This window comes from Callorhinus ursinus, unplaced genomic scaffold, assembly GCF_003265705.2.
Source record: "Callorhinus ursinus isolate GAN/ISIS: 27379988/994484 unplaced genomic scaffold, GSC_fseal_2.0 scaffold13, whole genome shotgun sequence".
Classification (NCBI taxonomy): domain Eukaryota; kingdom Metazoa; phylum Chordata; class Mammalia; order Carnivora; family Otariidae; genus Callorhinus; species Callorhinus ursinus.
Genome location: NW_027397075.1, coordinates 5188366 through 5201099, shown reverse-complemented (window position 1 = coordinate 5201099; position 12734 = coordinate 5188366). Strand labels below are relative to the sequence as shown.

Below are 12734 nucleotides of genomic sequence, written 5' to 3'. Positions count from 1 at the left end.
CACTCCCAGGCTCTCATGTGTGAGGGCAGAGGGATTTCCAAGGCGTGGAGAAAGCCCCAGGTGCAGAGATGCTCTGGTCATTGGAAGTCAGCCACTGGAGCAAGACACAAGGGAAGAGGCAGGAATTCACAGGGCATGCTCAACGCCCGAGCTCCAGGGTCTCGGGCAGCGAAGCTCCTTGTTTCTGGCCACGTAGAAGAGTTGTCTATCTCAAGCAGAGAGAATACTGGACCACAGTCTGCGATCTGAGTCAGGGTCCTTGCCTTGGGGTGTGGCGATCCTTCATTGGTCACAGGGTCCCTTGGGGTCTCCCAGAGTAGATCTCATGGGCTCTTTCTTTCTCTTTCTCTCTGAGGTATAGTTGTGGTTATCAGAGGAGTCTGATGGCAGAGGATGCTCCTCCAGTACTTAGGAACTCTTCGGAGATGGAGTCACTAACAGCATACATCATAGCCCCGTGGAAGCAGGGATAGGACAGAGAATCATGCCTCTGTAGGGGGCAAGGACAGATTCTCCCACTAGTGAAGCCGTTTGGTCACAACTCAAAAACAACAACAATCACATAAAGTGTATTTGTAGAACTCTCCCTATGTTGCCAAATACTGTTGAGGACTTGGCATGCATTGTCGCGTTAGATCCTCACAACAGTATAAGGTAGGCACTGTTGGCTTTGGAGGTAAGCGATCTCTCTAAAATTTGAGTGATTTTGCCCAAAGTGATTTAGCTATTAAGCAGTGGAACTGGCATTTGAATTCCACAATTCATCCTTTGACTACTATAGAGTAGTTCTCACTTGGATGAGCAAGTGAGTCAGCGGGGAAACTTGATAAAAATATGGATTCCCAGGCGCCCCCAACCAAGATGAAGTAGGTCTGAATGGGGGCCCAGGATTCAGTGTTGGTAACAGATGCGCTATCATCACACCCCAGTGGCCCCTGGACCTGAAGAGTGTTGTGCCATATTACATTGCTGGTCATCTAACATCTGTGGGCTCATTCTGTGGCCCCCAGTGCAGAAGGAAATGGGATGGAGATGTGTGCTTCCAAAGAGAGGGACCCTCACGCTTTGATTTCATGTCCAGTGTTGGAAGGCTGTGTCCTAGGACTGAGGACTGACTCCAGAACAGGTTGCTGGTATTGATTCTCACGCTAATTTGCAATGTGTCCTCAGGTCTGAAACTAGTGCTCTTCGAGACTCTCTTCATCCCAAGAAGGAGGAGCTTGGGATAGAAAAATCTCTACTCCTACTCTCTCACTTGATTGGGTGTTTTCCCTACTCATCACTGTGGTGTTTGGTACAGTGAACAGGATTGAGTCCTTTATCACCATACCCTAAGTTTGCTCCTGGATGAGCAGGATTTTGCGGAGTACAATAATAATTATTGTGGTGGCTTCTATGAGCCATGAGCACTTGCTAGGTACCTCGCTTTACATTTAGGGCTTCCCATTGCTTTAACAGCTATGGACTTACTGTGACAGTTCTTAACTTTTTGTGTGTGCTGTGGATTCCTTTGGCAGTCTGGGGAAACCTATGGATCCTTTCTCAGAATAATGATTTTAAATGCATAAAATAAAATACATAGGATTACAAAATAAACCTATGATCTTGAAATCCAGTTATGAAAATATTTTAAAGACCTACATTGGTGATTCAGTAATATATGTGATTTTTAACTATTGCATTAAATAACAAGATCTAATGACAGGTGTCAATGTAGTGATGAGTACAAACAATTCATTGAACTACCTGTTACATGTGCACACTGATGTGACAATATCCACGATTCTGTTGGTGACCTAGTTGGGACTAGTTGGGGCTAATATCGTGATGGATTTTTGCCTATGTTTAAGACTGAGGGACATACAACATTTCAGTTAGAGGCTAGTGAAAATAAAGATTTTTTTTTTTTACCATCCAAGTTCCCAAACCCACTGAATTCTATCCATGGATCCCCTTGAGGGTCTATGGGTCTAGGTAAACCATCCATGGATTAGAAAGACTCAGAGCTACTTTTCCTTCCATGCTTTGATTTTTCTCATCCTTAAAGTAGGGATAATAATAGTATTATTATCTCTATCTCTATCTTTGGCTATTGTGAGAAATAAAATAATAGATTAAAAGACATTAATGAACTCCTAGTAAACACTCAGGAGTTAGCTTTTGTTATCATGATTATTATTTCAGTGCATCCTATGACAATCCTATGAAATAGTATTTTTATGATTCTCCACTCCCAGAAGAAGAAACCGAGGCTAGGCTCAGAGAGATTATGCTTGTTCAAAGTAACACAGCAAGTCAGTGACAGAGCTGATTGAGCCCCAGATCTTTCTGATTCACCCTCGAGCTCTTGACCACATACCATGTTGTATACATACTCTTTGTCGCCAATATGTTAAATGTCCTTACAGCTCCCTGGAATGAGGTCAGTCACACACTGGGGTAGTAGCAGTGATACCCCCAGGTCTTTATCCCTCCCCGAGGACAAAGGCAGATGTCTGAGTGAGTTCAGGAACCTCTTATCAGACTAGTCTGGGGACTATTTTTTTTTTAAGATTTTATTTTTTAAGTAATCTCTACACCCAACATAGGGCTTGAAACTACAGCCCTGAGATCAAGAGTCTACCGACTGAGCCAGCCAGGCACCCTGCCTGGGGACTATTTTTAAAGGCGTGTTGGAGACAGTTAATAATAATATCTTCCCATTTAAGGTAAGCTGTCCCCAGCCCAGTGCTTAGAAGATCCCAATTTCCCTGTCCCAGAAATTTTCAGATTGCTTTTTTAAAAGCAATCCTGTTAGAAATAATAATAAAAACAGAAATATTCATTTATCACCTAAAACTAAATAAGTTTTCTTACTCATAAATTCAGACAGTCTCAGCCTTGAAAGATAGTAATTGTTGTAATGATAATAATGACAAGTCTGTTACCAGTTATTGAGCTTTTATTATTATCGGGCCAGGCACCAGGTCAAGTACTGTCCATGAAGTGCCTTTCTCCTCTCAACAGTGCTCCAAGGAAGAGGCATCATTCCCATTTTCAAGATGGGAAAACTGAGACTCAGAGAGGTGAAATGATTCTTGCAAGATCATATATCCAGTGAGCGGCAGGGTTGGGAATTCAAACCCACATCTGTATGATTCCAAAGCCAACCCTATCACCATGATCTGTTTCCTCCTCATATGACCCAGGCCTGCATTTTCTTCCACTGGGGTAAAATCATTGGGAACCATAATGTGTACCAAAATTGTTCTAAATCCAGGGAGAAGTATTACTCCTCTGGGTCAGGTAGTACCCACTCCTGCCAGCTGTCACTGACCTGGAGGGACTGAATTGGCCTGATGCCATCTTTGTTGATGTTTCTGTCCTTCATGTTCTTCAGATCTGTCCCCCATACTCCCATCTGTCAGCAGCAAAACAGACTTGGCCTTCAGAATGCGTTAGTGTCTCCAGGGTGGGAAAGAAAGCAGGACCAGAGGACCCCTCTGGGACAAGCACACAGGAAAGCAGGAATTTTAATTCAGTGTCCCTTAATTTTGTAGGACTTTGGGAAAGTCCCTTTTCCTCCCTAGGAGGCCGTGCCATCTTTTGGATAAGAGTAGGACCTATAGAATCAGAGGATCCATGTCTGCTTCCAAGTGGACATAATAATAGCAGCTATCAAAGAATTGGTATGAGGATGCAATGATACAATCTTCATAAAGCTCTGAGCACAGTTCCCAGATATTATTTTCAATATTTTAAAACTTCATTCAGGATCATCATATACCACAGGCCCTGAAGAAGGAATTAGAAGGAACATCAAGTTCATCAAGCTCTCCTTCACCTTGGGTTTGGGTAAGACAATTCTGAACTCGGTGTGGTGCCTTTTCTTCCAATTCCCTGGCTGTTGGTGATGTCATGAGCATGTTAGGGACCTGATTTGACTGCAAACCCTGTGAGAATTTTGATGAATTTTTAAAAATTGGAAAGAAAATAAATTCTTGTTCCATGAACGTGGTTTGCTTGATAGAAGGAATTTTTCAGATCTAGAGGTCTATAGGGGATAAAATCATCATTAAGGCGATCCATAGTAGTAAAAAAAGGTTGGCTTTAGATGGTTTATTAGTTATCTATTGCCATGCAATTACACAGTCACTCCAAAACTTGGCAGCTTAAAACAACACATTTATGATTTATTATCATTTATTGTTATTTACTATAAGAGGTCAGAAATCTGAGCATGGCTTAACTGGGTTGTGTGCCTCAGGGGTCTCTCGTGAGCCGGCAGTCAAGGTGTAAGCCAGGGTTGGAGTATCATTACTACAGGCTCAAGCGGCGCAGGTCTGCTTGCAAGCTCACTCACGTAGTCGTTGGTGGGATTCAGCTCCTCAAGGCTTGTTGGACTGAGGGTCTTCGTTCCTACCTGGCTCTTGGTCTTAGGCCATCTTCAGTTTCTTTCCTTGGGGGCCTCTCTAATATATCAGCTTACTCCATGAAAGACAGCAAAAGAGAGCATTTGCTAGCAAGACAGAAGTCACAGTCACTTGTCACCTAAGGATAGAATTGACAACTTCTCAACGTCACTGTATTCTGTTGGTTAGAGGCAAGTTGCTCAAGGGGAAAGCACTATATAAGGCTGTGAAGACTAGAAGATGGGGATTATTTGGGGCCATCTTAGAGGCTGCCTGACACAGATGGTACCTAAGTCACCCCCCCAATGCAAAAGTCTGAGCTATTACGTCTTTTGTGAGTAATGACTATCTGGGCAGTTATGACATCTCTGTCACTTTCAGAGAGATAACTAACCTGGGATAAAATCTTAGCGCCACCACCTCCTGTGCCTCAGTTTCTCCATCTTCAGTAACAGAAGTAGTAATAGCACCCACTCCTCAGGTTTGTGTGAGGCCTTTACTATGGAATATCTGAGTGGCCAAGCAGATGACTGCCCAACAAAGACGTAACATAGAGTTATGGCAGGCCGGCCAAAACTATGCTTTCCAGCCCTTCTCCTTTTGCACCTGGATGGGGGTCGTCTGACTAAGCTTTGGGCATTATGGCTGGTCCATAAGACCTCCGGCATTATCCTCTCAACTGCCTCCCCCCACCTGCTGGATAGATGCCAATGCCCAGCACACCCTTGGAAACCACATGTTGAAGATGGCAGAGCCTTGGTCAGTCCCAGTCTCTGCATGATTTTGTGGAGCGGTGACTTCCCCCGCCACCATTCTCATCGCTACTTGAACTCTATATGAGTGAGAAGTAATCTTAACGTTGTGTTAAGCTCTGAGATTTCGGGGTTTATCTGTTGGAGTAGCAAGAATTTCCTTAACACATACAAAAGGTGAAATATCTTGAACAGTATCTGGAATATTAAAAACACTTAATAAATGTCATCTTTACCATCATCTTCATCATCATCACCATCTTAACTCATCTACTCTGTGCTAAGACAGTTATGTCCCCCATATTTAATCCTCCCGATAACTCTGAAAGGGCTCGTAACTCCATTTAATAGGTAAGGATATTGAGAAGTTAAGTGACTTACTTAAGATCACAGAGCAAGGGCTGGAGTGGTCATCTGAACCTGGTGTAGATGTTCTGGTTCCATCACTTCTTGTACCCCATTCAGCCCTCTCAAAGTTGCTAGTACAATCTGGATCCAGCAATGGAGGTAAAACCTTTGTAGAAGAACGTCTACATTGTCAACTTGGCATCTCACTATTTTCTTGTCAGATTCCAAAACCCAACTCGTGCTGTGTTGTACAGTTCAAAGAAAGCGTTTCACATCAAGAAATGTCATAGTTGCTAGAAATAATTTTGTCACATCCTCTTGAATTTTTCCTTCTTGCAAGTTCAGAGGGTTCACTTAGATTCAAGTCTTATAATGCTTCATTTTAAAACATTATAAAAGGGCACCTCGTTTTTCAGAATCTCAACATCCAAGTGGAACACTTCATTGTCTTCATCTTAAAAGGTACAAAATGAGGAGATCCTAAAGAGGCAATTTATGATGTGCAGGTGCCTTATTTTCTGGTAATTGGAGGCTGGTTTTGATGCTGTAATTTTGTTTTTGTGTTTTGCTGCCCACTTATCAAAGGCAGTGAGCTGAACGTACAGGATTTCTACGAGCTGGCTGTCAGCCTTGTCCCCGTATTCAGGTCCCAAATGTTAACACCATGTAGGTCTTAAAGCCTTTTTCCGGGGTCTCATTATTTGCTGTGGGAATCTGTCTCATGGGGGTATTCAGTACTTTCTCAATTAGAGTCAATGGAATTTTGGAGAAAATTCAGACACTTCTAAGTGTTTTGTTCCTCTCAAGCACCTTGTTTAGTTATTCGCTTAACAAATACAGAGTACCTACTATGTGCCAGGCATTGTCCTGGGCCTTGAAGATAAAAGGATCTCTCTACCACTACCCCTCCCTCCCCAACAAAAAACAAATGAAAATGGAAGATGGACAAATAGTTAAGCAAGTACCATCAAGAGAGAAATCGTGGGTAGGAAAGCCTTGATGACAGATAGTCTTGAGTTCAAATCCCCTTCCTAGCACTTCTAGCTAGGGGACCTTGGGGGAATTACTGAGTTGTTTCAGAGCCTGGGTTTTCTCATCTTAGAATGGAGATGAGACCATCTGTAGACCATCTGTAGAATGGTCTACAGTCAGACCTACCTTGCAATGTTGTTTGAGCATTTGAGGTAGGGTGTGTGAAACATTTAATCATGGTGGCTATTCAGTAAATGGGAGCTGTTTTTCATATGAAGTTTTTGCTTATCATTGATTCCTACTCATTGGAAACCAGGCTAATGGGGTATTTTGGTGTTTCTCTTTGGTTTATATTGGGATCCCAAGACAGGATTCGTGGGTAAGGAAGAAAGGGATCCCGGGAGGAACTGGTAAGGCAAGGGTGGGGGTCAGACAGAAGAGGGAAAAAACCACACAAGGGTACAGTTTCAGGCAATGTCCCATGGAGGGTAGCTCTGGTGTGTAGCACTCCTCAGAATTAGCACCTACTCCAAGCAAGGAAGCTGGGCTTTCATTCTTACACATCTGCCAATCATTAGCAAAAGGTATGGGAACCCCCAGGAACTCTGGCTCACTACAGGTGAGGGGAAAGCAGTGCCAGAGGCCCGAGGGAGCAGCTCTAGAGTCTCAGGTGCTGGTAGTTATAATCAAAGGCACACAGAGTCTGAAAGATTGGCATGTGGAAATGAGAAAAAGGAGGGCATCTGGGTGAAACACCAACTGTGTTGGTTATACCTCCCTTTTCTGACTTTTGGGGGACATTAGCCCTGGCCCAACTAGCCCCAAGAAATAAGATGAGTTTTCCTTGGTTCAGAAGCACAGAAAGTTTGGAGAATTTCCCTATCCAAACAGGGCTGATGGGAAGCTTTGGGGTCACCCCGGCTTCAGATGAAGTATTAGCCTACCTTTTTAGCGCCCCTGGCACTTTGGGCAACTGATTTCGCATCTCTGAGTTACATTTGCTCATTCGTAGATGAGGAATGACAATATACTTTTTTTTGTAGATTTGTTCTACAAAGCTGTCTTTCTGTTCACTGATTGATCGAACAAATATATACTGAACATCTGCTATACGTCAAGATCGGGGCTAAGCATGGGTACACTGAAATGAATCAGACACAAGTCCTGCAATCCAAGACTTTGGCAGCTAGTGGAGGAGGCAGACATACAAATTTCAGACTCTGTGTCCTTCCTTATACATGATCTCTTTCTCTGTCTTCTTCTCTGTGTCTTGTTTCTGGGCTGTGCCTTCGCCTCTCCCTCCCTTCTCCCCCACATCCTCCCTCCTTCACTTCCTCTCTGCATTTCTGTCTTGCATCCTCCTACCCTCCCCACAGACCTAGTTTTCATATCCACTGGACACTCTACAACCTTCTACCCTATCACGTTCCTGCCTCCTGATGCTCTTTTCCAAGGGCCCTTCCAAAGGCTGCAGAGTCAATGAAGTTCTGGGGAATTCATTTCAACCCAGCCCCTCTGGTCTGGCAGAAGGTCACATGGAGATAACAGGAAACCACCCAGAGCTTTAGTTAAAGCTTGGGGGATGGAGTAAGGGGTGGGGTTGGTGTATGAGTGCAGGTAGCAGTCCTGAGTCCTAGGGAATAGCAAACAATACATGGCTAATTGTTTGGGGGGCAAGGGGTGGGTGGTGGTGCAGGAAGGTCTGGACAGCAGAGGAGATTTTCCTGCTATTTTGCAGATGGGTAGACTCCCAAGTGCACTGGGATGGGCACTGGGAAATTTGTGGCTTGAATTCTAGCTCTGGAAAAAGCTGCATGATCTTGAACATTGTTGTCCTCACCCATAGGATCTGCATAGAGATTGTGATGTGTGTGAGGACTGTTGTGGTCCTCTCGGCCAGGAACTCTGCTTCCAAAAATCCCTTGATTTCTCTCCCTGTTATGCCTCAGTCTTGGAATGACCCCACTAGGGGCTCTTATCATAGTAACCAACCTTTTTTTATTCCAGGATTCTGGGAGATGATTAGCTTTGGGGTTGGGAAAGACCTAGATCCAAAGCCCCGGAAGCAGATTCCATTGGCTGGAACCCAGTTACCATTGTATGGTGAAGTCAAGGGCAACTGCTCCAAATAGAGAGAGTACTCCAGTGACTTGTATAAAAGAGTACTCGGACTCGAACACCACAATTCAGTAGCTCTGGGGGACCCCAGAATCGGCATTTTAAGAAACACATCAGAGATTCTGATGTGGGCAGTTGGTGGACCACTGTTTGAGAATCACTTCCAGACACCTGGGCTTGGCTCAACCTCAAATACTCCGACCTGGTTGTGGAAGGTCTCTGAGCATCTTTCCCTGTCTGCACAGTAGGGCTGTTCACCCCTGTCCTGTCTTTCTGCAGGATTTCAATGAGGAACAGACGAAATGGCAGATAGGAAAACTCTGAGGGTCCACAGATTCAAAGATGATGCCCTTTGTGTGTGAAGCTGTGCTACCTCCAAGCTCCCATGTCTCTGGACTCAAGAGTCAAAGGGACTGCAGACAGAGAATATTCCACTGAACACTTCAGCCCCTCACCCCACATCCTGTATCACGTCCTCTTGGTCAGCTGTTTTTACTCTAGCCATTGCTGTGGCAACCAGCTGAGCGGTTGTACCCAGGTAGCACTTGACCGAGGTGTGCCGTAGAGCTCTTGCCTTCTGCCTTAGTGCTTCCTGCCTCTCCTGTGTAGGATAACGTCAGGAGGGTGTGCCGCCATTCTGACGCATGTGCAGTGCTGCAAGTGTCGGGGGTTAACACCCCATGGGCTAAACCTTGCCCAGTACAGGGTGGGGACTGGTGGTGCATAGTCTCCATTTCCCTCCCTTGGGAAGACAATTCCGAGTGCATTCTGTCAGATCCTCAGAGGTCCTGGTGGGCTGGAGCCCCCTCACCCACATGATTGTCAGCTCCATAGAACCCCCTGGGGCTGGCTTTTCCTCCTCTCCTGTTTCGCTCTTCCTAGACCCTCCTCCCTTTCCTTAGGATCACTTCCCCAAACAACTGCCTTAAAGCTTCTACTTTGTTTCATACACAGGCATCCTCCAGAACAATCCTGCCAGTTACAAACTTAAATCCTGAACCTCTTATCCAAACCTACCTGCTCCCACCACGCTCCATCCTATAACATCCTCAGTTATTTTGAGGGTTCAACCTGTTCTTGAGCTGGGAGAGAAATACATCTACTTGGGTACTAATCCTCCCCAGACAAGAGTATTATGGAACAACCCCATTAAGTCCAAAGATGATCACAGAAAGGACATTTCATCTCATTTCTTTTAACACTCGGTAAGGTGAAGAAAATAAAAATGAGATGCCACTGAGTGTTACTTTTCTTTTCTTCGCTTTTTTTTAATCCTCCCACTTCCTGTTTTCTCTTGGGAGATTGAAAAGTGTCTTCTCGCACATTTCTCATTATCAGAATTTAATGAGAATTCTAATTAGGACTACTGCACACTTCGGCGGTAGTTTCCAGAATGTAGCTCTGGCTTCTGGCTTGTCAGGCTGCCAGTCTTTTGCATTCTCGCCAAAGATACCCTCTATCATAATAACACTAATCGCTCTCATTTATTGAAAGTCTACTATGTGCCAGGCCATTTGCATATATTAGCAATAGTCCTCGCAAAAGTCCTTTGAGGTAGGAGCTATGAAGTGAGGGGCTTAAAGCCATGCAGCTGGGAACTGGCAGAGCTGGGATTCAAACTCAGGTGTGCTCTCTGGTCAAGGACTTCTCATGTCCAGCCTGCACAGGGGATCATGGGGAGAGAGAAGATAAAACATCAGGAAAACATGTCACAGCTTCCAGAATGGCCATTAGTTCCTATCAGAATGTTTGTTATGAGTTATTATGTCTCCAGCCTCAGTTTCTTGGTGTCTCTGGGAACAGTGCTGTAGTTTAGGGAATCCCAGGAGACTCTGAACACCCAACTAGAAGGTAGGTAATAGTAGACCCAAGAATAGACTGATTGCTTATTCATTATTCTTGTTATTCCTGAACTCTTCCATCGTACGGAAGGCTGTCCGCAATTACCATGACGTTCTTTCTAGAAAGAGGCCTCATAGCTTGGTTAATCACCTCACTCAGGACAAGCAGAGTCTCACAGCAAATCCACCTGATGTGACATCAAACTTTTGCTGTGTCTAGGGCTTCCCAGTGAACCCTCAGTGGACACCTTTGGGCAAAATGAGAGAACTGGCCTTTGGCACAGGAAGGAACAGTCCTTTCTAGGCTTATTAAGTGCCAGTCATTTTGTTGAACAGGTGTGCCCAGAGGCACTGTGGTCTCATAAAGGATCCGAGGTTTAATGCCAGGTAATGGAGGATCAGATGTGAGCTGGGGCCATCTGTGTCGCAAGAGAGGAGCTGGGTCTGTTCCCTTCTCCTCGCAGCAGGGCCTCTGTCATCTTGCTTCTTCTCTTCATCTTCTGGCTTCCTACTCTCCCCTCTACTCATCCTCCTGAGTATTGACTTACTAACACCACACACTTGGATACTGGTAGAGAGGGTCATTGACACCTGCTCTCACCACAGCTCGGCCCATAAAGCCTGCATCCCCCCAAAACACATCCTCTCTTTTTGCCTCTTTCTGTGTTTCCCCTCTTGCTCTCCATCTTTGGGACTCTTGATCCTTCTCTGTCTCTCTGTTTCACTCTCTCTCTTTTTCATGTACATACAAAGGATTAACTCTCTCTTGAGCTGAGTCCGCATTAAACCATTACTGCCGCCCTCCATTCCTACTTGTTTCAGCAAGCACCATTCAAGTTCAGAAGACAGAAGTCAGAACCCAGATCTGGCTGACTCCAAAGCTCATGTTGTTAGAAGCTGCCTCCATATCCATCTTTCTCACTGTCCACCTTCACTCTGTTTCCAGATCCTGCCAAGTTAATACCCTAAATATTTCTCAAACATGACATGCACCTTCCCATCCTTACTATTAATTTATTCATTCAACATAAACTACCAAGCACCTACTATAGTAGGTCTGGAACAGGTGTCTGCAAAGTCAGAATACGGCAAGATTCCAGTCTACAGGGGAAAGAGGTGACCACTGTGTCCAAGTATGTTTTCATCACTTCAGGCCTGGGTTAATATAGCAGATTTTTCTCAACCCCCCTCTCCATATGGCAACTAGATTACCTAGAATTTGGTTTAAACCCTTTAATGGGATTCCCTTAGAATAGAACCCCTATAGAATAAAGGGGTGTCATATAATACCCTCCATAACCTATCCTGCAACATCCCCAGACTCATCTTTTACCAATTCTCTGCCTTTTTGTGTTCTAGCAAAATTAGGCTGTTGGAAGTTCCCCCATATATCTACCGTGCTGTTTCCTGCCACTGGGCTCAGTTTTTTTCCCTCTGCCCTGAATGACTTTCCTTCTACATCTGGTTAACTCTAGTTATTCTTTAAGACTCGTATCAGAATCTTCCCCGCCCTCTCTGCCTAGATCAGATGCTCCTTTTCATGACCTATATATAGATCCATTATTGAGATTATTACATATTGTTTTATAATTACCTACTTAGGTGCCTTTTTGCCTATTAGACTGAGAGCTTGCAGGATTAATTTGTCTCTGAATTCCCATTGCCTAGAATAGTGTGTAAAGTAAGGCAATTGATAAATACTTGAATGAATGACTAAGTGAACAAATTAGCAAGTGAAGGGATGCTATTTTTACTACACCTTGTTGCCTTTCTGAGCATTGATAGGCACACAATGATATTGAGCACAAGGGGCAATTTGTAACTCGAGAGACCTGAGGACTGAAAACCTTCCTTTGGTCCTGGTGGTGGGGGATGCCTTAGACTCCTTTGAGCATCTGATATGACCTTTACGAGAAAAACACACATACACATAACGTGTTTGCTATAGTTTCGGGGGAATTCGTGGATTCCCAGAGCTCATTATGTGTTGACCTCTGGCTCCCTTGAACATAGTATTAAAAACTCCATCTCTGGAAAGGAAGCCAGGGTACAAATGATCTGCCAGGAAATCTCTGTCCATTTAGGAAGTTTTGTAGAGCAGAGACAGAGTTAGAATTTTGTGCCTTCTCTGTTTCCCCTGGGATATCACATTTCCTCTTGGCTGAAGAGTTTGGCCATTGGTATGGAAACTTTCCCTGGGCAACGTTTTCTTTCTTTGTTGTTACTGACATGAGGTATTTTGCTCTAACCCTGGAAAATGACTTGGTTGACTCTTGGAGATACTATGTAGGTTAATTGAATGTAATTAAGCT

At 44.3% G+C, this 12734-nt stretch overlaps 1 long non-coding RNA gene across 1 annotated transcript in view; it reads right to left on the bottom strand.

The window, feature by feature from the left end:
- Window positions 1-4094: 4094 nt before the first annotated feature.
- Window positions 4095-12734, bottom strand: part of LOC141374049 (uncharacterized) — a 116491-nt gene continuing 107851 nt past the window's right edge. Inside the window, exons 5-6 of the long non-coding RNA XR_012380592.1 lie at window positions 5525-5657; window positions 4095-4530 (exon numbers count right to left, since the gene is read on the bottom strand). This is a non-coding gene — a long non-coding RNA (uncharacterized lncRNA). The remainder of the gene's footprint in view (window positions 4531-5524; window positions 5658-12734) is intronic.